Source organism: Alligator mississippiensis, chromosome 1 (genome assembly GCF_030867095.1).
Source record: "Alligator mississippiensis isolate rAllMis1 chromosome 1, rAllMis1, whole genome shotgun sequence".
NCBI classification, from domain to species: domain Eukaryota; kingdom Metazoa; phylum Chordata; order Crocodylia; family Alligatoridae; genus Alligator; species Alligator mississippiensis.
Window position 1 is genome coordinate 169,305,839 of NC_081824.1, and position 24,983 is coordinate 169,330,821.

Consider the following 24,983-nt stretch of genomic DNA (forward strand, 5'->3'; position numbering starts at 1 on the left):
TTGGTTTTGGATTATTTTGATTTCATTACAAGGAGGCTCAGTCTCAGCCTGATGAAATCATTGGGAGTTTTTTCTTTGAGTTTCAGTCAGCTCAGGCTAATTTTAGGTTTCAGGTGGTCTGTCTTATCTTCAGTTCAAGATGCTATCCAACAATTACTGTACAATGCAGAGACCAGATTGTAAATCCATGTTATAGTTTGCTAGGACAGTGACATTCATATAAATCAAAAAAGAAAGAAAGGCTGATTTTGGCTTTTTAGGCCTTTAAGTCAAAAAGATGAAAGGACATAACAAGGGCTGGGCACAAAAACATTTCTCAGTCAAAGCTACTATCATCACCAGAGACTGAAACCCCCTTCCCATTCCCCATATGCCCATCATGCAGTTACATTTTTAGAACTAGCTGGCCATCTTCCACTGTACAGACTGCCCCCTTGATGCCCCATTATGGCACAAATTGATCTATAGTTTGTTGCAGAGTGAAGTACCCAAGCTCAAAAAAGAGAGGCATGCAGACTAGGAACTGAAAGAGGCAGAGGGTGTTATTGGAAGCAACTCCTTCGAACCAGTTCCCACGGCTCCTCAGGGCCTGGTCACCTGGAATTTGGCTAGACAGATTGCACTCCTCTTAGCTACATGGTTCAGGACAGAGAAAATGTACACTGTCTCAGATAAGTCCAAGAAAGGAAGAAAAAACACACCCAAATGTGGCAAAAAGACATGAGACAGCAACTAGAGAGAAAGAAATTCCCGTGGTTGAAATCGCTTTCTATCTAATACTAATGAAAGGCCAAATCACAGGCACTTTCACAGAAGCAGAGAATTCTGAATGTCAAATCATGTTTGTTAGGCTGTGAGTCATGTGTCATCAAATGTGTCTGGAGAAGCAATTCAGGAAAGGTGAAGGAAGTTATTCAGGTGAAGTGAGGTGCTGTGGGAATCTTGGCATAGACTCACCACTTGATAACAAAACCTTGATAACAAAGAAGAAAAAGTTGAGAGGATATATTCCCTTTGTCTGAAATAGCTACCGAAATTTAGAGCACCACGAAGAAATCTTGCACTTAGCATAAGAACAGAATTGTCAAGGTCTCTGTTCCCAGAAGTGTGCTCTCCTGCTTAACAAACTGCCACCCATACCCAAGGCATGCATGAGCCTTGGGTGTTAATGGACAGAGAGTTGCAGAGCAAAGAAAGCAAAAGGAAAAGTGTTTAAGAAGTTGAATAGAGGTTAAGGTCAAGTCGCCCCTTGATTTGGACCTAAGTTGCAAATTTTTTCTGCATTTGGGGTGAAGGCAATCTCCACCAGGCCTAGGCACTGCCTGTATTCTAGCTAGTCTCACTATCCAGAACTGTAGAGCCCTGGCCAGTGACATACCATGGGTCTCCGGCGCCTGGGGCCAATGCTTGCATTTGCGCACCTCCATCCGTCTGTCCTTCTCATAGCAATACTTAAAGTCATGTCGCATGATAAGAACTGTGAAGGGCCTGGCTGGCGCCACCCACCTCCTCCCCACCCCGTTGGCCTGCCACTGGCCCTGGCAAACAGCAAGGTGACAAAACCTAAGAGCAGAATGAGGGAGATGAAGTAGTGCAGGAATGAAAAGAGAAAAAGATCTGCGAGAGAAGCATCAGAGCCTGATGAAAATGTCCAGAGGCACACTGAAAGAAAGAGGTGTAGGAGTGAATTAAAAAAAATAAGAGCGAAGCCACAGCCAGTAGTTAGAGAGACAAGCAAAAGGGAAAATGTCAGATAAAGAGTGTGAACATCATCTTGTATCATCCTCTGGCGCATCTTTTCAACCCAGTAAGTTGCATAACAATCAACTTTATGAATTCCTGAGTCTCCGAAGACAGATGAGGTTTTTGGATAAATGTGATATCTTTTATTAGACCAACTAAATAGTTGGGGAAACTGTTCTTTTGCGAGCTTTTGGGTGCAGACACCCTTCTTTAGGCCAACAAATCTGAGTCTCCAAAGATCTTTCAAATCTCCCAGTAAGTGGAGAAAAGTCATGGATTTCCCCCCAAAGCTCCAAGGAGTGGTCCTGTTGTGAATATCCTATTCAGCTGTGGAGGTCCTCAGGTATTTCACTGAGCTATAAGGGGTAAGGTCCACAAAATACCTCAACAGTTCTTAGAGAGAGAAGATTGTTCATCCCTCCCAGGTTTAAACATCAGAGCTGTACTCAACTGGACAGAAAGAAAGGTAAAATCTTGGATCTCAATGCCCCATCTTTGGGAAACTTTTACCGAGACACTTCAGTTTGCAAGGTTTGAGCTGAGTTTTTTAAGTATATGCCAGTTCCGCTGCTGATTTAGACTCAGTCGGTGGCCTCCAGAACCAGAAGAAATGCCCATCCATCTCAGAGCAGGCACTGAGTAGAAAAATAAAAATAACCAAATAAAAATCTCAGGAAATGGAAATGGTGACAACAAAAGGGAAAATAACTTGGTTACTCTTCGGGTTATTACCTTTGGAAAGGAAACAAAGTAATTGAATATTTCTGCCCAGGCCATCCATCTTCATTTTCCTAACTTGATATCAATAGCTGGCAGGTGGTGCAGGCACCTGGGACATCCAAATAAGATTATGTTATCATAGTTCTCCAATCGTCATCCACATCAAGTGCATGAACAATGGGGAGGAAATCTAATTATCCAGGCATGTGTTACCTTATTAAAAGTTTGAGGAAAGTACATTGAACTGGTTTAATTAGATTAGCATTTGAATTGTGTTTTTAAGGTTGTCATCACTTGGTTTTTGGTGTTTTGCACTTAAGTTTAGAGACCACAGCTTTGTTCAAGTCAAGAACTGAACACTTCAGGTTGCACAGGGATTGGGAATAACACAAAATGAATTGTGGGCTGCGGTGGAGAACTGTGACACTTATGTGGATTATTTTTATCTCGGCACAAATGCCTAGGGCAAAGGCAGAAGGATGCACACGCAAGAACTAAAAGGATCCCAAACTATCTCAGAGTAATACGTTATGCATCAAGCAGGATGACAGCTGTGAAAAATACCTCTTGATAGACAAGAGGACTTGACAGTTTGTCTGCCAGCAGCCAGCACGGGCCCTATATTCCTGAGCATCTCGTCCTTCACCAACCAAGTCCCTCCTGGAACTTGACCCTTTCTCTTCAGTTCTGGTCGTCACACAAACCATTGCCAAAGTCAGGATGTAAACAAGTGATCTGAAGGTCTCTTCTCATCTGACAGGAGCTCAGTGGGGCTGCAGGTCTCTTATTCATAGCGAACAGGAGTCTGCATGAGAACGGCTGGCATGCTTCTGTTGCTGTGTTGAAAGAAATGCCAGCAACTGAAAGGGGCACAGGTTGAGGCATATCAGTGGGGCAGATTGCATTGTTAATCTGCTTTCTGTGCGATGCATTTTCTACAAATAAGAAGAGTGCCTCATGCTCCAGAGCACTTTTCACTAGTACCAAATTACCAAAGAAAATCAGGGTAAAATTGAGTTTGTCAGCCCAGAATTTACTCTTGCAGTTCAGCACTTCTGACTGTAACTGACATGTTATTAGTCATCCTTAAGAAATTCATTTGCTGCTGTATTTCACGGTTTAAAGATACAAGATCACATTTTCAAAACTTCCCAGCAGACAAATGCTCTGTCTAAGGTCCCTAAATGAATGGCCAAGTCCAGTTCCTCTCAGGGGGAGCTGCTGAGTGCTGATCACTCCCTGACAGCTTGGAGTCAACAGTTGTTGCTGAGCACCTTTGAATCCATATCTTCTTGTGTTACAAATGTGGTACCTCTATTTTGAAATGCCTGCCTTGAAACACTTATTCCTTAGCCTTTAACACTAGTGTAGGTGTTAGAGAAGACATTCCCAGTAACATGGCAGCCACTACTTTTTTCTCCCTTCTAGTCCATGTGTTAGAACAGTGGTTTTCAACCTGTGATCCCTGGATCCTTGGGGTCCAGATACTATGTCTAAGGGGTCTGCAAAAGATGACTGTGATCAATCTCAAGTATGTAAATATCCAAATTTACAATTCAAAGGCATCTGCACCTTTATTCAATTTTTTTTAGGGGTCCACAAATGAAAAAAAGATTGAAACCTACTGTGTTAGAACATCCTTGCTTGTCTTTGTATCACCGGTGCATCATAGCCTCTTTGTCCAACCCAGGACCATGTTAAAACTTGCCAGGTCCTTGCACCTAATTTTCATACAACAGAACAGGTAGCTGCTACCCTTACTTTAATATAACCAATCATCCATTGCAGACTACCAGTCCCAGCATGTGATACCAACATGTGCCACAGGGCACATGACTTATAAGAGGCTGAGGGAACTGGGTTTATTTAGTCTGAAGAAGAGAAGACTGAGAGGGGATTTAATAGTGGACTTTAATTACCTGAATGGCAGTTCCAAAAAGGATGGAGCTAAACTATTTTCAGTGGTGGCAGTTAACAGAATAAGGAGCAATGGTCTCAAGCTGCAGCACAGGAAGTGTAGGTTGGATATGAGGAAAAATTTTCTCACTAGGAGGGTGGTGAAGCATTGGAACAGGTCACCTAGAGAAGTGGTGGAATCCCCATCTTTGGAGGTTTTTAAGGCCCAGCTCAACAAAGCCTTGGCTGGGATGATCTAGTTGGGGAAGGTCCTGCTTTGAGCAGGGGGTTGGACTAGATGATCTTCTGAGGTCCCTTCCAACCCTCATTTTCTATGGTTCTATGATTCTATACTCCACCTTGTTTCCAATAGACATTGCAGATGGGACTTGACCACTTGAATCAAGATACAAGTGCTGCAGGCTGGACCCTGTAGTCCCTACTGCGAATGATGAGCCACACTGGTGCACCTGGCAGGCTATCTCAGCTCAGCACAGTACACTTTTCCCCATCTCCTGCTGAATGTGGGATACCTCAGTGCAAAGAAAAAAAAATCTCAGCACCTGCCAAAAAAATCACGCTTCATATGTGACTGCTCATTAAGCAAATCCTGGCAGTTTTGCAGAGCTCTAGCAAAGAGCCATGTATGTCTCATGCACTTCACTGATTTGCTAAATACATGTAATGGACTTTTTAGCCCTAACATTTCATGGCAAATGGAAGCTCCTTGCCCTGTTTATCATTGTTAGGCTATTGTTCCTCACCTGCCACTGCACCTAAATTTAACCACACTCCTAATGTGTCACTTTAAACTGCTCCTTGGACCTGGGATTAACTCCTGGAGAGCAGTTACACATCCTAAATCCCCGGCTGTCATAAACCCTTTTCATACACTCTTTCTCTGCATTGTTCTTCAAACCCATCATGTGCTCAGGGATAAGTCCCTTGGCACAGAGATTTCACTTTCTTTCTTTCTTCTATTTTTTTCCTGTTTAATTTGAATACATTTTGTAATCATTTTAGTCAGCATTTTTTTGCTTTATAAATGTAGATGTTAGATCTTAATATGAGATCAATCAGGCTTACAGTGTGTGGGAGGCAAGGGGCTGCTGGCCAGGGTTGGTGGAGAAGCAGCATTGAGCTATTCAAGAGTGATGGGGGGTTGGAGATGAGCATGTAGCTTGCACAATATTGCAGATAATGGAAATGTTACGGTTTTAAATAAGCATGTTCTCCATGTGCAAATAAGTTCAACCAATGCTCTAAGCACTCCTATATTGACTTAGCAGTGTCCATACTGTGGGGGTGTGGGGTGGCACTGATTTAACTCTGTCAGTTTCTGACCTATTATAGTTACATGGATACAAAAATGTGCATGGAGCAGGCTTCTGAGCAAGTATTCACAGGGCCTGGTGATTCAGGTTGTTATATACAGGACAAGAGGGTCTCTCTTTATTACCCCCAGGGGAATTGGCTTAAATCCAGTCCCAGTCCCTAGAGCTCAGAAGCGTTTCCCTCTTGAGAGCCACGTAATGAAATAGGTTGGGAAAAGATGGGCTCTTATTCCAGTTTTTATCAGGTGAAATTCACTACTGCACAAAGAGCCAGCAGAAGGAGATCCAAAATGATGCATAAGTCTTGTGCAGGTACCTGCACTGAGACATATGGCAGCCATCACATGCAGTACCTGCACTGTGTGAAAGCCAGGCCATGCTGAAGCTAATGACAAACTCATACTGACTGCAGGAGACCATAGATTTTACTCAGGGTCAAAGCAGATTGTTTGTGGCTGCTTCTTGACAGCCTCAGTGGAGAGGCTAAATACTGAAAAAGTCCTTAAAAGAGGTCACTTGAAGGCAGTACCTACAGGATGGGGTGGAAGGCAGCTTGCTGTGTGACTGCTCTTGCCCTGCATGTTGATACTATCAGCCTCTAGAGCTGTCACCTCCGCAATCAAATTCACATAAAACAGTCCAGGTATCCAACTGTATGAAAATCTGCAGGCAGCGTATTAAGTTCTACAATCCTACAGAAGTATAAGGCTACAGGGGCAGCAACCACCACTGCTGAAAACTCAACCACTGCTGCTGGTCCAGTGGGGGCATGTCAGCAGCTGTTCCCTGAAGATGGATGTGCCATCAGGAGGAACTTGGCCTCATAGGACAAACACATTTTCCAGATGCACCTGGAATGCCACAGGCAATATTAGAAGGATGAAGAGACCCAGCTGCAGTGACAGCTTAAAACATATATTCAGTCACACACCCCCAAAATGAGCATCTTGGGAATGATTTAAATTAAGTCACAGATATATTATTATTACATCCCAGACTAACCATTTGACAACAATCACATGGCGCATTGCCAGCTGGCACTAAGAGGCCACCACTGCTATTCTTTCATTGCCCAGTAAACACTGCAACAAGAATACGGTCCTTGTTATGTCATGAACCTAAGAATGGAAGAGGCCAAAAACACCTCCTTGAACAATCAGCGTCAAGTAAACAGAAGTGCACTTGGGAAATACATATTTCAAACATTTCTTACTTTGTTTTTTCGGGAGGGGGGCACATGTTTTCATTTGGACATATTTCTGTTATGTCAAACAAGCTAGTGATGACAGTGAGCAGCTCAAATAATGGCCTCATATTGTAGAGGACGATAAAGACTATGAAGCCAAGCGGCTGGAGATCTATGCCAACATACCAGCCTAGGTAAATTTGGATTGGCACTCCAGACTGGGTGGAAACTTGTGCTCAGGCTTTGATAAGGGTTGTCTCACAAGAGCTCCTAGCAGTGTAGTGTAATTCCAAGAGGCCCATTTTCTTATCAAAGGTCACTGAAGAAATTTGCAGGGGAAAAAGACACACAACAAATGCAGATACCAGGGAGGGTTTTTTAAAATTTTGTTAATGTTCCTGAATTTGTACCTCACATTGGTATAACAGCAAAAAAGAAGCATTTCCACAGCAGCATTGGAAAAAACACTCTTTCTTCATCATGAAAATAGCCCAGGTCAGCATGCTGCTGCAGCAGAATAACTTCACTCCCTGTACAAACTTGAAAAGGAGAAGCATGAAAGGGGTGGGAGAGCTGGACTCCAGAAAAACCAGGGTGATTTAGAGATATCACAGTGTGAACCACCTCCTGCCTATGGCGTGTTGTAAGGGGGACCCTAGCCAACATGCCAAATGGAGAAGACAAGATTTGGCAGAGGAGACTTGCCTGACTTAAGTTAGGTGACTTGAATGAATGAGTCAGGAAAGACAGAACTGGCCCAGTGAGTCAATTCCTGTTTTAGGAGGCAAGACGGTGGCTACTTCTTGTTTTGGCTTGCCATCATTGGCCAGGCGCCTCTATTCAATTCTGAATATTCTTTAGCCATCAGTCATAGTGGAAGCAAAGTCTTGAGCTTCCTTCACAGTTCCATATGCCCTTCAAACTACAAGGACCCGCTAGACTGTAATAAGAACATACATCAGAACATACAAACTGCCATTTATTGGGTCAGACCATAGGTCCATCTTGCTCAGTATCCTGTGTTACGCAGTGGCAAAGAGTGGATGCTGAAAGGGAGAGTGAACAGGGTATGACCAGGGTTTTACCTCTTTTCCTCTCCTGCTTGCAGCCTCCAGCATTTAAGTTTCAACTCAGAGTCTGGATCCCTAAGTCAATAGTTGCTGATGCATCTTTTCTCCAAGAATTTGCTCAATCCCTTTTTGAATCTGGTTAAACTGTCAGCCTCCACAACATCTTGTGACAATGAGATCAACACTTTAATTATACACAATATGAACAAGAACTTTGTTTTCTTGGTTTTAAACCTACTATCTACTAGTTTAAACATATTACCACCTAATCCTAACATGTCACTCACATCAGGAGGAGGATGGCTTTGTGGTTAAGGAGCACTAGTAGAATTTAGGGTTTAAATCCTGTTCTTCTAACTGATTTCTTGTGTGACTTTGACCAAACTCATTCCTCTCTATGATAAACTTTGAAAATGTCACTTTCTTATCACACCAGAGTGCTGTGAAGATAAATTCACTAACCTTTATTAGGTTCTCAGGCACATCAGTGATAGAGGCTGAATAAATACCTAGATAGGCAGCAGGAGATATTGATGAATAGGAAGCCTTTCCCAGAAGCTACAATTCACATAAAACAGTCTGAGTGGATTTTGTAGGAAGCAGACACACCTCCCCAAGAGCAGGTTAAATAATTTTCTGCTCATGTCAATAATTCACAGCTGGTGGTTGGCCTCTGGTTTTAAAATGAAATCCTAGCATCAAAGGACACTGATTAGCTTCTGCAATTGAGGTCCTGACCTGAGCTACCCCTCCCTAGAACAGCATTCAGCTGCATTGTTTGAAATAGTCTGGCTGGATAGCTAGGGTGAGCACGAATCATGTACATCCTAGATGGATGCCTCTCTAACATAGGACTAATTACCTCCAAAGACCCCAAACCTAAATAGAACAGTCCAGTGAGGTGCACCCAATCTCCTCAGTATGAAATACATAAATGAACGTGGGCTGAAGGATATCCCACCTTCATTCTAGGGTTGAAAACATTTCCAATTTTCTTTTTTTCCAGATAACCCTGCCCTGTCTTTCACCCTCTCTTATGTCCACATCAAAACATTGGAAATATTATCCAGCATTTGTGCAACATGAAGCCAATGAAGATAAAAGGTAAAAAACAAAAAGAGCCGGAACAGGTTTGTCACCAACACCCTCTGGTACTGCCCAGAGTAGCTTTCTCCCTCACCTGCATCCTATGCCTAATGTCTACTTAGAAGTCCTTTTTCTGGGAGTTGCCCAACTTATTAGGGGAAAAATCAGGACTCAGATCATTAAATGCCTATAACCTACACCATGAGGAAATGCAGAGGAAGAAGGAGCAGTAGACACAGATAGTTAATATCACCCCACACTCTCCAGTACCACGTGGCTGAAAAATCACTATCGGCCAGCAGACGCAGCAAGAGTGGCACCTTGGTCTCCAGCCTAGGACCATGGTGCTTGATGAAAGCATATGGAAGGTAGTTAAAATTTCTCCTCCAAGCAATGTTTTGACTTCATTTCCTTCATCTATGCCTGCTTCTCTTATTTAACTTTAATCAGTTAAAAGTAAAGATTTCCTGGGCTATGACTTTGTATTTATTTAGGGATCCAGTTGCATCAATATTGTTCTTAATGCTTTCCCCAGAGAAGTGACTGTTGGGTGGGGGTGAGGAGGGGGAGGGAATCATTTCCTTGTTTAGTCAGAGCAATCTTATTAAAAATATTCCCAGTTGAACTAAATGTGTGACTTTTACAGAGATTAAAGTGATAGTTAGATCCTGAGAGAGAAAGATGGCACAACTGCTGTGGAAGCTATCCAAAGGCTGCATGCACTCAAGGTGTCAGGGCTCAGGGCAGCAATGAGACTTTGCAATGTGCTCCAAACAGACAGATTATATATGTAAAGAGACAGGGGCACAGACAAAAGACCAGTTTGCAAATGCATACCTGTGGTACTATTAATTTGGGACTGGAATGGCTGGTATGAATGACTGGAGTTATCATGGGCAAGGTCCCAACTACCCTATCCCAAATCATGTATGTTACATCCGTTGGCTTTTTGCCTCAGCTCTAATGTGTTGCCTTTATGCACCATCTTTGCTTTTCTAATTCATGGTCAGTAGTGAGAGAGGATATGCAGCGAAGGGTAGCATACACAATGGCCGTAGAGACCCTCATTCATTCCTTTCCCTGTCATCACCTCTGCTAGGTCAATTCCACCTATTTCAGTTCTGTTTCCTCCATCTCAGCACCTTCTGCCTTGTGATCCTCTGTGCCTGGGACTCCTTGACTTATCTGCTGGGTTTCCACTTGTAGCAGGATAAGGCCTCAGGGTGGCTGTGATACCCCCTGGAGGCCATGCAACTCCTGCCCTGCTCCAGCTCCTCAGGGTACCCTCCTTTTTCCTCTTTCCTGCCATACCTCGGTGGAATTATTTTATTGTAAGAAAGGAGGCTGCTCTAGGGCCCCAGACTGTTTTGGCCATCAGGTCCATCTCATAGCCAGTCCTGCCCCTCAAACACTAAGTGCCAGTGCCTCAGGCCACCAGTCTCCTTAGGGGCTATTTTTGGCCTCCTTCTTCCTCTCTAGTCGTGCCCAATGCCTCACAGCTGTTGCTTTAAATTGTCCACTATCTGTTAGCTACCCAATCCCTCTAGCCTGCTGAGCCCCTGGCCTTGAGAAGGGTTTCTTCTCCCCACGCCCCTGGCCTTAGTCTGACTTCCACCCATCACAGGCTTCAGCCCTGTCCCAGGCTTTAGCCCCGCTTAGCTTAAGCCTTTTCTGCCATTGGCCTCCCTCTAGTTTTAGCCTCCCTACTATTGCCTTAGCTCTCTGCTCCCTGGGTCCGTGGGCCCCATACAGCAGCTGTGCCTCTATCTTAGCCCTCAGTCCTCTGGGTCCCTGGCCCCAGGTCCTGCCCTTGGGGGCCCAGTGTCCCGCCCTTGGGTTCCCTGGCCCCCCCAGGCCAGGCTGCTTCCACTGGCTTTGCCTCTTTCAGCCTCTGCCTGAACCAGCCTCAGCCCTGTTGGTCCCTAACCCCATACTAGGCTGCTTCTACTAGCCTTGGCTCTCCCCACCTTGGCCTGCAGCAGCCCACAGCCCTCTGGGTCCCTGACCACAGCTAGGCTGCCTGACAGTGAGTGTCCCACCAGGCAGCCCTCTGTAACCTCCCCACCTCCCCACCATGCCACAACCCTGTCTTCCCATTTTCAAGCACAGAATAAACACAAGCCCATTGGATGCAGAACAAAAACTCTCCCCACACTGGGTCATAATTCTCCCGCAAGCTATAAGTCCCCCTTAGTTCTTTCCTTGAAGCTTTTAGGGACAGCCCGAGTGCCAGCCAGTCCTTCTCCTTTAGTCATCTTGCTCATGAGCATCTCTTCCTGTTGCCTACAGGGCCAGATTGCCTGCCTGGTGTCAGACACCGGCCTTATATGCCTACAAAGCCCCACCCCTTCCTGTCAGGTGGCTCTCCAGCCACCCAGAGGGGTTTTCATTTTGGTCTGGTGACTGGCCTGCCCTCCTCTGTGACAGCTTAGCTCATCTGTTCATAGCTATTTGCTCCTAGGCTACCTAGATGTCTGCCCCTGTGCAGTTTACTGCTTTGCAGCTAGCTCCCAGGATCATCACTCCTCAGGGATAGCTCCTAACGCCATGGCTTCTGGCCTGTTGGCTTTCTGCCCAGCTCCCAAGCCTACACAGCAAGCTTGGCTTGCTAAGGCATCCGCTTAAAGTAATAGGAGCCTCTGGTACCCAGTTATACCACCCTCTTCTCAAAACATGTCTTCCATTCTAAGCCTTTCAGCAAAGGCATGCTGCCCCCCCCCCCCCCCCCCAGTGCCTATCCAGAATTTCTGCTCACTACAGTAATTCCAAAATTTGACCACCCCATGTACTATGAGCATTCATTTGCTTGCCTGTTAGTTTATTTTAATCCAAAAGGCCTATAGAGGCAGAACAGTGTCTCTTCCTTGCTCTGTATTGTGACAGTTCCGCATCTGGTGCCTAACAAGAAATAATCACAAAATCATAGACAAATAGGGCAGCTCAGGACCTCAGGTTCAACCCCCTCCTCAAGAAGGAATCACTCCTATCTAAACCATGCTGTACAAATATTTGTCAAACCTGTTCTTAAAACTACACTGTCGCATGACCACCGGGTCCATTGCCCCAAAACACAAAGAACACCCTAATCTGCCACAGGTGAAGCAAGGGGACAGGGGCACTGTCCGTGTCTTTCTACTGAAAGGACAGGAAGTGGTTGTTAAAATACACCTGAGAGCTCTGAGGAACTGTAATCAATAACAGTAATTAATGGGTCCTACACCACCTACTTGGAAATGTTTTATCACATGTTCTTTCTGGTAAGCAAAGACCAGAAATACTTGACCCCTGAGCATTTTTCCCCTACTGTACTTTGTATTATTAGTATTCAATCTATGTCCAACCCAAGCTCGAGCTAAAGAATGTGTCATTGCTAATATATAACCATGGGGCATGAAGCTGCGTGTGAGAACAGCACACACAACTGGCATGAGAACAGGAGGCAAGGATGTAACAAGACCTCATTGCCTGTGGTGCTCCTGTTGAACATTGTTTAATGTACTTTTCTTGGGACTCTCTCTGGAAACCGTGCAGAAAGGGAAGCTAGTGTACAATGTAGCTGCCCGCCTACTGCAACACAGAGCACATAACATCAGTGCTAAGGAATCTGCATCAGCAGGGTTCGAATTATGGAGGAGCTTGGGCGGGCAGAGCTCCCCCTCCCCCCCCCCGCATAAGAAATGAGAGCCCCCCTTTAAGATTTGAAAATCATAACCTGGGGGGGGTCTCCGATTTTATTAGGACATCATGATGAGCAGTCCAATTTTTTTGCAGACCCCACCAAGAGTCAAAGTGTAAATTGAACCCTGTCTATCAGGAGCCTCTTAGGTCCCAGATTTTGATTTTAACCTATAAAGCCCTAAGTGGCTTCAGATCTGAGTAGGGAAGAAATTGCCTCTTTCTCACCATATCATACTGCCACAGCTTCATTTGGAGGGTCAAGCTCCCTCCCTATTTAAATTGTAAAGGGTTGGCTAAAGGGCATCAGAATCTGCTTACCCGTCAACCCTCCAAGGCCTTTCTTTGCTAAAATCCCAGTTATTCTGCAAAATCTGCCTTTTCCCCCAGGCATTTGGGCTGGGAGGTTATGGAGTTTTGGGCATGGGCAGCAGATAACTTGCAAGATGATTACAGGGGTGGAAGAATTTACTGGAGGGACTCCCCTGACTACCATGATTCTATCATGGTATGTTAGATGTGTAACCATTTGGAGAGAAGGAGGCTCCTCAACAGACTGAGAAGATCTCAGTCATTCCCTGCATTTGTAATTTATTGCTTAACTAGCACATGGCATCAATGTGCATGGAATATGCACAACAGTGGGGAGAATGGTTGGTGCCTCATGCTCATCCTTCTTGCACTATCTTGGAAGCATAACCCCCTATTTTATGCCCCTGTGTTTCATGCAGTTGTTTCTTTCACAAATTTCACTATTTGTTCCTACCTGAATGGGGCTAGTAGCAGCCTGTGGGCTGGCAGGGCCATCTGTTGTGTTGTCAGTTGATTATGCTCGGTTTAACCCGCCTCCATTTTGAAGTGTAGAGCAACCTCTGATGGTATCTCAATGATCTTACACGTGTAGAAATGACCTGAAACTACACACAAAGGCTAAGGTCAGGAAGGTCTTGGTATCTTGCTCCTTGTATCTTGGTAGCTCTTTCATAATGTATCTCTGTTGATCAGAGACCTGAGGAAGAATGTCTTGCATTCAAAAGATTGTCTAATTTTATCAAAACTACATGGTTCATTCAGTAAAATATATCACCCTAAGAAATCCTTGCCTCTTGCATAGTTTCTGGACAGTCATGCTACATCATTCTTATGCTACCATAATGTATCTGGGACATTATGTCAGGACACACTGGGTAGCAATGAATAAAGATCTGTTTCTCAACACAATAAGTATGCAGCATGAGAAACCTCACGATGGAGAATTTGGTAATTGCATGAGAATCACCAAGAAAATAGAAATGCATTTTGTCGGATCAAAATGTACTGGAATGGGACAGAAGAAGGACAACATTTTTTTATTTTAGTCAAATATAAGATTATTTTTTTTCTTATTAAGGTGGGAAAGTGCCTAGGGACTATCCATTTAGGTATTTAAGCCATGATTGGTACCTGAGTACCTAGGTGTCTCCTATTTGGTACAGCAATATTTATTTTTGTCTTGCTACATCCATAGTGGAATGCAAAAGAATAGCACTGGAGATGAGACAAACATCTGTCAACAAAAACAAGAATGCTGCATAATGTATGAGCTTAGTGCAAGTGAGCCTGACTCATATTAATAGTTAGCCCCAGCAATAAAGCAGCCTGTACTATCTCCCCAGCGATTGGTATGGCCTATTACTGCTTCACAGCATTTGGATGTATACTGTAGCTTGAGCAGTGGCAAGCCATGCTTTGTAATGCCAGGTTTAAACCTTTTGGATAACTGTCGTGTCTGTGTATGCAACCCTACTTCCTTACCACTGCACCAGGCGACAAAGTACACCCTGCAACAAGCAGTGAAACCAAGGTGGAAGGATGGCATTGTGGGTGAGATATTGAACTGGGATTCAAGAGGTCTGGCATCATCTCTTGGCTCTTCCAAAGACTAGTTTGGTAAGCAGGTTTCACCTCTTCTGTGCTCTAGTCCTGCTTCTGTAATGGAAGGATATTATGATAGCTCCCCTCGTTGCTGGGGTATGGTGAGGATAAATTCTTTAATGTTTGTGAGACTCATTTGAAGTCATGAAAGGGGCCATGCAAGTACCTACTTCACAGATAGCAGCACGGCATCTTGGCCAAACTCAACTCAATGTGCAGTGACACTATATGCCACCAGATTACATCATGTGATATGAATGGGTGTTTGCTCTCAGAGAGGAAAAATAGCAGAAGCATGTGTAATTGTCTGTCTTTCTTGCCAACATATTTTCTTTATGTAAAGAGCAGCTCTGGCGGCCTTAAGAGGCTGAGAGATGCACTTGCTTCTGCAGAATGGAGAACCTATCTGGTAAAGATGCCAGCATGCTCTGCTGGGTAAATTTGTGCATGCACTTCAAGTTACAATAGGTAGCCCTGCTATCTGATAAAAGAGCCCCACTGGAGTCTGGCACCAGGACAGAGGGAATCAAAGGGCATGCCATGAATTTCAGTAATGCTGATAGGAAAGAAGCCAGATAGCATCTACGGTCCCAGAGAAAGGAAATTGAGAGCAGAAAACGTAAACTGGCATATAGGATTGGCAAATAGAAGATTAGGAACAGATTCAGAGATGACAAGAAGAGGGAGCACTAGCTAGCAATCGCTGTCTGTGCATTTGTACTTCCCCTGCTTTCTCTGTGTGGGGCTTGAAAGCAGGGGTATTTATGCCCATTACAATCATCAATCAAACAACGGTGCGTGCACATTTGAAATAACTCTGCTAGATAGTTGTCACATGCCACTCCAGGGGCAACTGCATTTCACTGATCAGACAGCTGATTCATTTATGTATATTTATAGATTATGAAAGGATCTAAGAATATAAAGTAAGGTAATGTAACGAACAGACCACAGTTTATCAGGCCAACTCATGTTCACTCATTGAATACTTGTATTTCCCCCGTTAGTCCATCTGTATCCACCAGTTGGCTCGTCTGATACTTGGAGAGTATAAGCTGTTTGGAGCAAGGACTGTCTCTATTGTTTAGACAACAACTGGCACAACAGGGTCCTATACCATGCCTGGGACTCATAGGTTCTACAGTAATACAGGTAATAAACAGTATAATAATAACAGAATAGAACAGAAACTAGAAGGGAAAAAGTCCTGGTACATTCCCCATCCAAATAACGCAAGAATAGCTCCTTACAATACAAAATTCAGAATTTTGTTTTGCCTATTTCTACCACTTCTTTCCAGAGATCCTATTTCTACCACTTACCTCCAAGATCTCACCCTCACAATGGTCTCCCTCGCTTAGTCTTCAAACTGTGATTTCTTTTACTTTCATCCTATTTATTGCTGTTATTCTCCCTGCTCCGAACCTTCCTAATCATTGTGACTTTGTATAGAGTGAATTTCATACTATGGAAGCGCTGATTGATTGCCATAAAGCATGAAGAAAGGCACAGCACAAGCAAGCACAATGCCGGCTTCTGGCCCACATTGCCATTAGTGTGTATCATTTTCTGACTAAGGTCACCTAGAAGAGTGCTAATTAGTGCTATTTGTGATAGTGGATTTTGTGAAGGGGGGAAAGATCCTCATTAGGAACTGGACTAAGACAATCCAATCAGTCACTATTCATTGGCCATTGAACAGTAATGAATTCTGATCACTACAGTCTTGCTCTAAAGCCTCATCAAGTCAATGGAAAAAGTGGTATTTATTTCAATGGGGTTTGAATTGCAGCTTTAGCAGCAAAGGCATGGCCCCAGGATAAGGCCAGCCAGCCTCGGCACAGCAGGCTCAAGAGGCTCTGTCTCTAGCAAGACTTGTGCAAAAAGTGCCTCTTGAGTGCAGTACCTTGCCCCTTCCTTGAACTAAGACGTGGGGAAAAATGGGCCTCCCGAGGCACAGAAGGCACAGGCAAGGGGAGGCTGGAAGCCAAGGTAGCATCCAGGATAATAACCTGGAAAATAAAATAATTTATTAGAGATCTAATTGAACTGTCCTAAAATAATTATTTTAGAGGTACTGATCAGCATCCAGCCCATGGTCCACTTCTCTGGAATGCCTCTTGCCAACTAAAAGACAGAGGTGGAAGCTGGAGGCTGGCTGCTGCCCAGTGGTTAGAGTGCTGGCCTGATGAGGCCCTGAATTCAAGACTAGCTTCTGTGCTTGTGGTGCTTTTCCTCCTGGTTTGCTGCCTTTTCTTTCTTCTTGCCCTCTTGGAATTAAAAATAGGAGGCATCACCTCCAGCCTGAAGGCCTTCAGACCTTCCCAGCTTAGATACCTGCCTGTCTGTCAACGTGAAGACCTAAGTTCAAACTTTTCCTCTCCCATCCCCCATGCCATGGAGGCCACTACTCCATTCCTGGCCAGCCATTGGGCTGGCTGGGAAATAGGGTCCCTTCTCCCCCACAACCATGCAAGCATACCTAAGACCAGTTTTCTAGGTCACCCAACCATAGGCACCCATCTAGGGTGCAAAGTGGCAGGAATTGGCTTCTTTTCTTAACTACCATTAAGCTGCCACCACTAAGGAGGTTCAAACACTGAGGTTCTAACCTGGTGGCCATTCCTCTCACTGTCATCTGCAGAGGCGAGATTTGGCACCTAGGCCATTCACCCCCACTTGCAAGCAAGCATACCAGGACTACTTTTGGCTAAGTACTGGCCACAAGTTAAGGCCTGCATTCTGAGTCCTCTCTTTCCAGCAGCTCCCATCCTCAGTGCTCTGCTATTCTGGAAACACAGAAAGCACCAGGAGGAGACCACCCTGGTCCCAATACAGCAGGCTTGAAAGGCCCTCTCCGTAGCAGTAGAAGAACTTGAGACTGAAGCTTCAGAGTTGTAACAGACCTTCCACTATGTAATTAGAGGAAGGTCTGATTAGAATCTGCCAGGGGTTCTATCCCATTGTGCACTGATTTAAATCAAAGAGATGTAAACTGCCAATTTAAATCAGCAAACCGGAAACCTTGATTTAAATCATCAATCTTTATCTTTTCTGCGTATCTGTTTTTATTTATTTTCCTAAAGAAATATTGATTCTTGCTGGTTGCTAACCATTAAAACATGGTTGGTTTTCAGCTAAAATTAGCCCTGGCACTAAATTTGGTTCTTTTGTTAATCAGGGGAATGAACTGTAGCTATTTATTTAAGTCACTATTTAAATGAGCACACATTATTTCAGTCTTAAAGTTTATCTTTGTAAATGTCATGATGAATGAGGCATGATTTGTTTAAATCATTCTTTATTTTATTCAGATTTTTTGTTATGCTGCACATGGATGGAAATTCAACTACCATGGTGTTTTAAAATGTATTTTGTTAATCCCACCTTAAATGTGTGGGATATATAAGAAAAATGAATTAAAACTATTTTTTAACTTAAATGTACTTATTTAGAATAGGAAGTTTTATCTGTTGTTCCTGGATAAAATGGATTGTTTCTGATCACCATGTCCTTCAAATATTAGAACTGTAGATCTCATCCACTCATACTTCATTATTATTCATATATTAGAATAAGAAAATACTTTATTGTTTGCATACAACATGCCCCAGAATACAATACACACCTTGTTCTTGAAAGGGAGAATGATTATGTAATAATTAACTCAGTAGCAGGGAGCCAAATCTGCTCATTCTCCTGATCCTTATGGATCACTTGCAGACCTACTTTTGCTTGTGCCCAACAGAAGTTTACACACTAGAAACTGCTGTTACTTTATTTCCTGGCTTATACTGCACACCCCAATTTCCAGCAGCTGTTTTCTGGGGAAAGATTTGAATTATGTACAAGAATATATGGTAAGCTCCCCTACCTTTTCAACACTAATTCAGTTTATCAGATCTGAATGAACTATATAGAGAACTGAATAAACTGAAAGGAAGAAAATGTTTTCTCTGCATCTGCAGAAATAGCAGTTTAATTCAATGGTTTTATTTTTCTTTAAAACCTGGCAGCAAACATATACTGCTTAGATATTTATTTAATTTAAATGACATTTAGAGATTATAGTAAATTTAGGCACTGATATCTGTTGTCATAATATAAAATTTAATAGTTTAATTATTAAAAAGAAAAATGAACACTAGCAAAGACCTAGTGAATCCAGGAGTCTGACTGTCTTCAGGAAATGATGCCAATCCTTCTTCCTCAAAAAGGCTTCACCACCATCAGAATGCTTTTCACAATATTGATATACCCTCCTAACTATTGTTCTCCTACCAATAAAATATCCTGAAGGAAAAAAACCCTGAAAATCTAAATAAATACTGTTTAAAGAAAAAATAAAAAAACAAAAATGCAAACAGACTTTTTAACTCCAAAGGAGAGAAGGGCCAGAAGCTTCATGAAACCATCAGGGAATTTGCTGTTCCTATTACATTGAAGATGCTGGATGCTACAATGATGGGTAGCAGTATAAAACCCTAGGATAGATAAATTCATTCCTTTATGGACAGAGAAAAACCTTGAGCTTCCAGATTTTCAAACCTCCCTGAGGAATAGGCTGACTTCCCTCATTACTCCAACTTCTGGTGCACAGAAATGGTCTTCTACCCTTCATCCTCTCTCTTTCTATCTCCAGCAATTGTTCAACACCCCAGCTTTTGCCACAACAAAATCCCCATCCCTTTAGCTAGTCAGTCACTAGTTTTTGCTGGAGCCCCTGTACATAATCTCTACTTAATAGGAAAGCAAAATTAGCTCAGTGTAAGAGCTCAGTCATCATCTTTATGGTATTGGAAAGGTTCAGAGATCTAATTGAACTGTCCAAAGGAAGAAAGTTGCTATTGATTTGAGTTCCCATTATTCTGACTTAAGGACCATAGAATCATAGAAATTAAGGCTGGAGGTGACCTCAAAAGATCAAGTCCAACCCCCCTGCTCTGGGCAGGAATACTGCTGAAATCAAATGATCCCAGCAAGGTTTCTGTCCAGTCTCCTCTTGAAGACTTCCAAGGTTGGGGGCTGCACCACCTCCTTGGGACGTCTATTCCAAATTCTGGGAATAGAGTTCTACCATAAAGAAGTTATTCCTTAGATCCAACCTGAAACCATGCTCTAAATGTTTATGGTCATTGCTCCTTGTCCTCCCCTGGGGTACCCTAGTGAACAGTTTTTCTCCCAGCTCCCAATATTCACCCCTTGCATACTTATAGGTGGCCACCAAGTCCCCCCTCAGTCTTCTCTTCCCCAGGCTGAACAGTCCCAGATCCCTTAGTTATTCCTCATAAGGTTTGTCCTTTGGGCCCTTAATCATTCTTGTGGCCCTTCTCTGGACCATTTCAAGATTCTCCACATCTTTTTTAAGTGCAGCACCCAGAACTGGACGCAGTACTCCAGTTGGTATCTCACCAGTGTTGAGTAGCGAGGAAGCATCACTTCCTTACCCCCGCTTGCGACACATTGGCTAATGCATCCCAGTATGCTGTTCGCTCTGTTGGCTACAGTGTTGCACTGGCGACTCATGTTCATCCTGTGATCAACCATAACCCCAAGGTCCCTTTCAGCCATTGTGCTGGCCAAGACATCTCCTCCTAACCTATATTCATATCACTAGTTACTTCTTCCCAGATGAAGCACTCTGCATTTATCCTTACTGAACTGAATCCAGTTCCACTCTGTCCACCTTTCCAGCTTGTCCAGGTCTGCTTGGATCCAAATCCTATCCGCTAGCATGACCACTTTTCCCCATAACTTAGTATTGTCCTCAAACTGGACCAGCATGCTTTCTACATCCTCATCTAAACTGTTAATAAAGATGTTGAACAGCACGGGACCAAGAACCGAACCTTGCAGGACACCACTGACCTCCTCCCGACAAGACAATATAGACCCATCCACTAATGCTTTCTAGCTTCAACCCCTCAGCCAGTTCCCAACCCACCTGACCATTGACCCTGCCAGCCCACAATCCCCCAGTGTTTTTAATAAGAGTGTTATGGCAGACCCTAGCAAAGGCCTTTTTAAAATCCAAGTATATGACATCAACTGTGTCCCCAACATCTAAGCGGTTTGTTACTTGACCATAGAAAGAGACAAGGTTGGTCAGACATGACCTTACTGCAAGAAACCATGTTGGCTATCCTTCAGTATCATGTTTTCTGCCAGTCTGTCACAAATGGAATTCTTGATAATTTTTTCCAAAATTTTACCTGGTATCAAAGTCAAACTGACCAGCCTATAGTTTCCTGAACACGCACTCCTCCCCTTCTTAAAGATTGGCACCACACTGGCCCTTTTCCTGTCTTCTGGAACCTCTCCCAAGCACCATGAGTCTTCAAATACCTTCGCCAAAGGTCCCGCAATGACTGCAGCCAATTCCCACAGCACTCTTGGGTGTAGTCCATCTGGTCCTGCCAACTTTAAGACATTCAGCCTCTCTAAGCGCTCCCTCACCAGTTCATCATGACCACTGGTTGGCAATCACCCCCCACAACCATCCAGTATCCAACCAAGTGGGCAACCCTCATCTGCATGGAGGAACACCAATGCAAAGTATTCATTAAAGAGTTCAGCTTTCCCCTGACTGTCTGTTATCAGCTGTCCCATCCCATTCCACAATGCCCCCACATTTCCCTTGGTCTTCCTCCTGTTCCCTATATACCTAAAGAAGGACTTCTTATTGCCCTTGATTTCAGTCATCAACCTAATCTCAGTTGCCACTGTTGCCTTCATTATCCTTTCTCTACAAATACAGGCTATACTTGTGTATTCCTCCTTGGTGACTACCCCTTGTTTCCACTGTCTATAAGCCTCCATTTTCTTTTTTAAGAACTCCTTGACTCTTCTGATAAGCCAAGAGGGCTTCCCAGCCCCTTTACCACCTTTCCTGCATACAGGAATGGACCTTTTCTGTGCTCTGACGATTGTTCCTTTGAGGAATGACCACCCTTCCTGAACTCCCTTCCCCTCCAGTCCCTCTTCCCACAGGGTCTCTCCTACTATTTTCTTAAGCTCATTCAAGTCAGCCTTCCTGAAGTCAAGCATCACTGTCCTACTCACTGACTTCCCTGCCCTACAACAGATAGTGAATTCTATCATCTCACGATTACTGTTTCCCAGATTACCCTCAATCCTCAGGTCTCCCACCAGGTCATCCCCTTTGGCTAGAACAAATCCAACAAAGGCTTCCCCCTGGTCAGCCCATTCATGTCCTGTACTAAATAAAACTCTTCCACGCAGGTCAAAAATCTACATGACCAGTCAGATCTGGCTGACTGCTCCTCCCAGAAGATGTCAGGGTAATTGGGGTCACCCATGACAACCATGTCCCTTGAACGTGCAGCCTCCATCAGTTCTCTGTAAAATTCCAGACCCATCTTCTCTTCCTGGTGTGGCGGTCTGTAGTAAACACTTCCCATCAAATCCCCTTCTCCTTGTCCCCCCTGTATCTCCTTGTCCCCCCACAGGGTCTCGAGTCACCCTTCTCCTGAACCAGTTTGGGTCTTCAAGGAGGTATACCGCTCCTTAACATAGAGAGCTGCACCTTCTCGCTTCTTCCCTGCCCTATCCCTTCTGTGTAGCCTGTAGCCTTCTATGCATACAGCCCAGTCATGCATGGCATCCCACCAGGTCTCTATTATCCTGACACAATCATATTCCCTATTTGCTAGCAGGAGTGCCAGTTCCACCTGCTTATTCCCCATACTCCTACCATTTGTGTATAGTCACTTAAGTCCCCCACTGGTAACCCCCAGTTCCCCACTGTTCCAACGTCATTCCAGCCTCTCACACCGCCCTGACTGTCTTCTCTACATCCTTCCTGCTTGGCTGTCCCCCAACTTGCATTCCTGTCTGCACACCCATCCCCTGACACACCTAGTTTAAAGCCCTCTCCAGCAAGTCAGCCATCCTGGAAGACCAGTGCTTCATCTGACCTTCAGGCCTGATGTGCTCACACATGAAAGTCCAGCTTTCTAAGCAAAGAAGTTGAAGATTACTAAGGTTAAAATCCAGGCACTCATCCTTTCTCATTTTCTTATTACAGCATCTGAAGACTACTCAACCCTTACAGCCTACACTGCAGAGGTGAGACTGCAGCATGTAAACACATACTAGGGCTAGCTTTAATCCAGAGAATGTAAGTACCAATAAAAATGAAGTCACAGCAGCATGGGCTTCAGCTACTGAGTACATGTCCAAGAACCCAAATGGTTGAGTGCAGTACAGTCTACACTGAAGCCCATGTTGTGGTATTTTTTTTGCTGTCAGTTTACTGTACAAGCAATATCTTTGTGTCAGAAGGCGGCCTTCAAATCTGCCCCACATCCTTTCCTTAAGGCTCCAGGTGAATCCAGGGGGGCAGCCAACTTTAGGAAATGATACCAAGATGTTAATCAAGGTTTTATCTTCAGTCAGGCTTTTTGATAGTAACTAGGTTACCACCCAAGGATACACTACTGGATAATGTCCTCTGTTCAAGGGCTCCTCTTATAGCCTTGCCTCTCCTCTTAAGTAGAAAGTCCAACTTAAGAATGGAGTTTCCTTTACAGGTCTTAGTAGTTTTCCCTTTGAGTTTTTGAAAGTCTTTAGATTTGTAACAATTAAAGCTGTTCTGTATAGTTATTGCCTTTGCTGTCTAGTGTCCTAAATGTGTCAAACATGAAGCATGGCCCTCATTTAAATTTAAGTTGCTTGCTAAATTGGGGCCTACCCTCCTGAGAGGTAACTTCTAGCCTACAGCCCATTTTTCTATCCAGTCTTTCATTTTCCATAAAGACAAAGTGCCATGCTTATTAAAATATCTTTCATGCACAAGCAACACAATGTTTTTCACCAGGGGTAGAGAACATTTACATTTTTGCCCTGTTCTTTCCAATGATACTAAGAGTGGTCTCTGCACCTTGCAGCAGAAGTAATTCAGTTCCATTGCAATAGAACACAAGAGCCGCATCCCACAAGCGCACATGTGTGGTTTGTGGCACTTCAAAGCCATTCAAGGCACTGTAAACCGCACATGGCACACATGCAGCCATGCACCACGCAGCTAATTTTTAGCACAGTGGGGCTTTTTTACACAGGGGAGATCCCGGTGTCAAAAAAAAGGCCATTAAAAAAAGGGATGAGGTGTACGTGACATCTACGTGTGCCTCCAGAAACTGGACCCTGGCCAGCCAGAGCATGCCAGTCAGGCTCTGAGCAGCCAGCTCGGTAACACTGCTGCCCTTGGAGGCCCCCAGAATGCCAGGTAAGGCTGTTGGAGCCAGCACAGGTGCTGGCCCCAGCCTCCCCCACCCCATTCAGGTCCCTTTGCTGCACACTAAAGCACATGTGCAGGGGCGTGACTGGGGACAAATAGCAGTGGCACAAATATGTATCGCTGTTTTTTGTCCTGTGGGAAATGTGCACCCCTGCATGTGTGCGCTCATGGGGACACACCCAAAATGTTTAGGTTTGTGAGAGTATGTTCATTGACTTTGAGGAACCAAAGGAAAAGCAAGAAATCCACAGAAAGATACTATCCATTTAGACTAAAATGTATATCACTGGAACCTGTTCCCTCCAAGGAGAGTTGTGCTCCAAAGCAATTTCTGCTTATTCCACAAGGAACAACCCCACCTATTGGATTTCAGACAGGTAACCCATTCCAAGGGGTGGATCTGAAAAAACTTCTGCGTGGCCCTCCACATTCATCCTCTCCTGACACTACAGCAGGAGATATCCCTGTTTCTATGGATGCCTTGTTTAGTAAAGTGGTCTTGCTTCTGTTTTAGAAGAAATGCTGCCAGATCCCACTTCCTTAGAAACTGACTTTGTCCACAGAGTCTACACCATTTCTATTAGCTATATAAAGTGTCTCTCTGTTGAACAAACTTTAGTGCTGTTTACAATAGAAAAACAGTCTGTGGTCCTTATGACTCATGTCCACTGTGATTAATAGCAATATGAATGCTAGCATAGAACTAAGCCAGTTTGCAGATAGTGTGCTGGACTTCTCCTGTAGGATGCCTTCTAATATGGGAGCTGCAAATAGTTTGTATCCTACTTATACTACAGTCATATACTACTATTGGCAAGCTACTTTCAACCATCCCTGAGGAATACAGACCAGAAGAGTCATGGTTGACATCTAGACCCCAAGTTATTTTTTTCATGTACAAGTTCTCATCCTAGGGTTCATGAACCCCATAGGACCAAGAACAGGCTCCAGGAGTGCCTTGACAACTCCTTTTGACCTCTCTGTTTCTCGCCCCTCGTTAAAAAATGTTCATGATTTCAGAGAGGATCTGGAAAATGTGTACATACTATAAATCAATGAAGTAATGCCTGCCCAAATGGACAAGCAATGGGAAACAACAG

At 44.0% G+C, this 24,983-nt stretch overlaps 1 long non-coding RNA gene across 1 annotated transcript; it reads right to left on the reverse strand.

Annotated features, from left to right (window-relative positions):
* Positions 1–1,871: 1,871 nt before the first annotated feature.
* Positions 1,872–8,519, reverse strand: LOC109286438 (uncharacterized). The gene is made up of 3 exons (XR_002094472.2): positions 8,412–8,519; positions 2,476–2,572; positions 1,872–2,378 (listed from the first exon to the last, which is right to left on the reverse strand). It is a non-coding gene; the product is annotated as an uncharacterized LOC109286438 (long non-coding RNA).
* Positions 8,520–24,983: the final 16,464 nt, after the last annotated feature.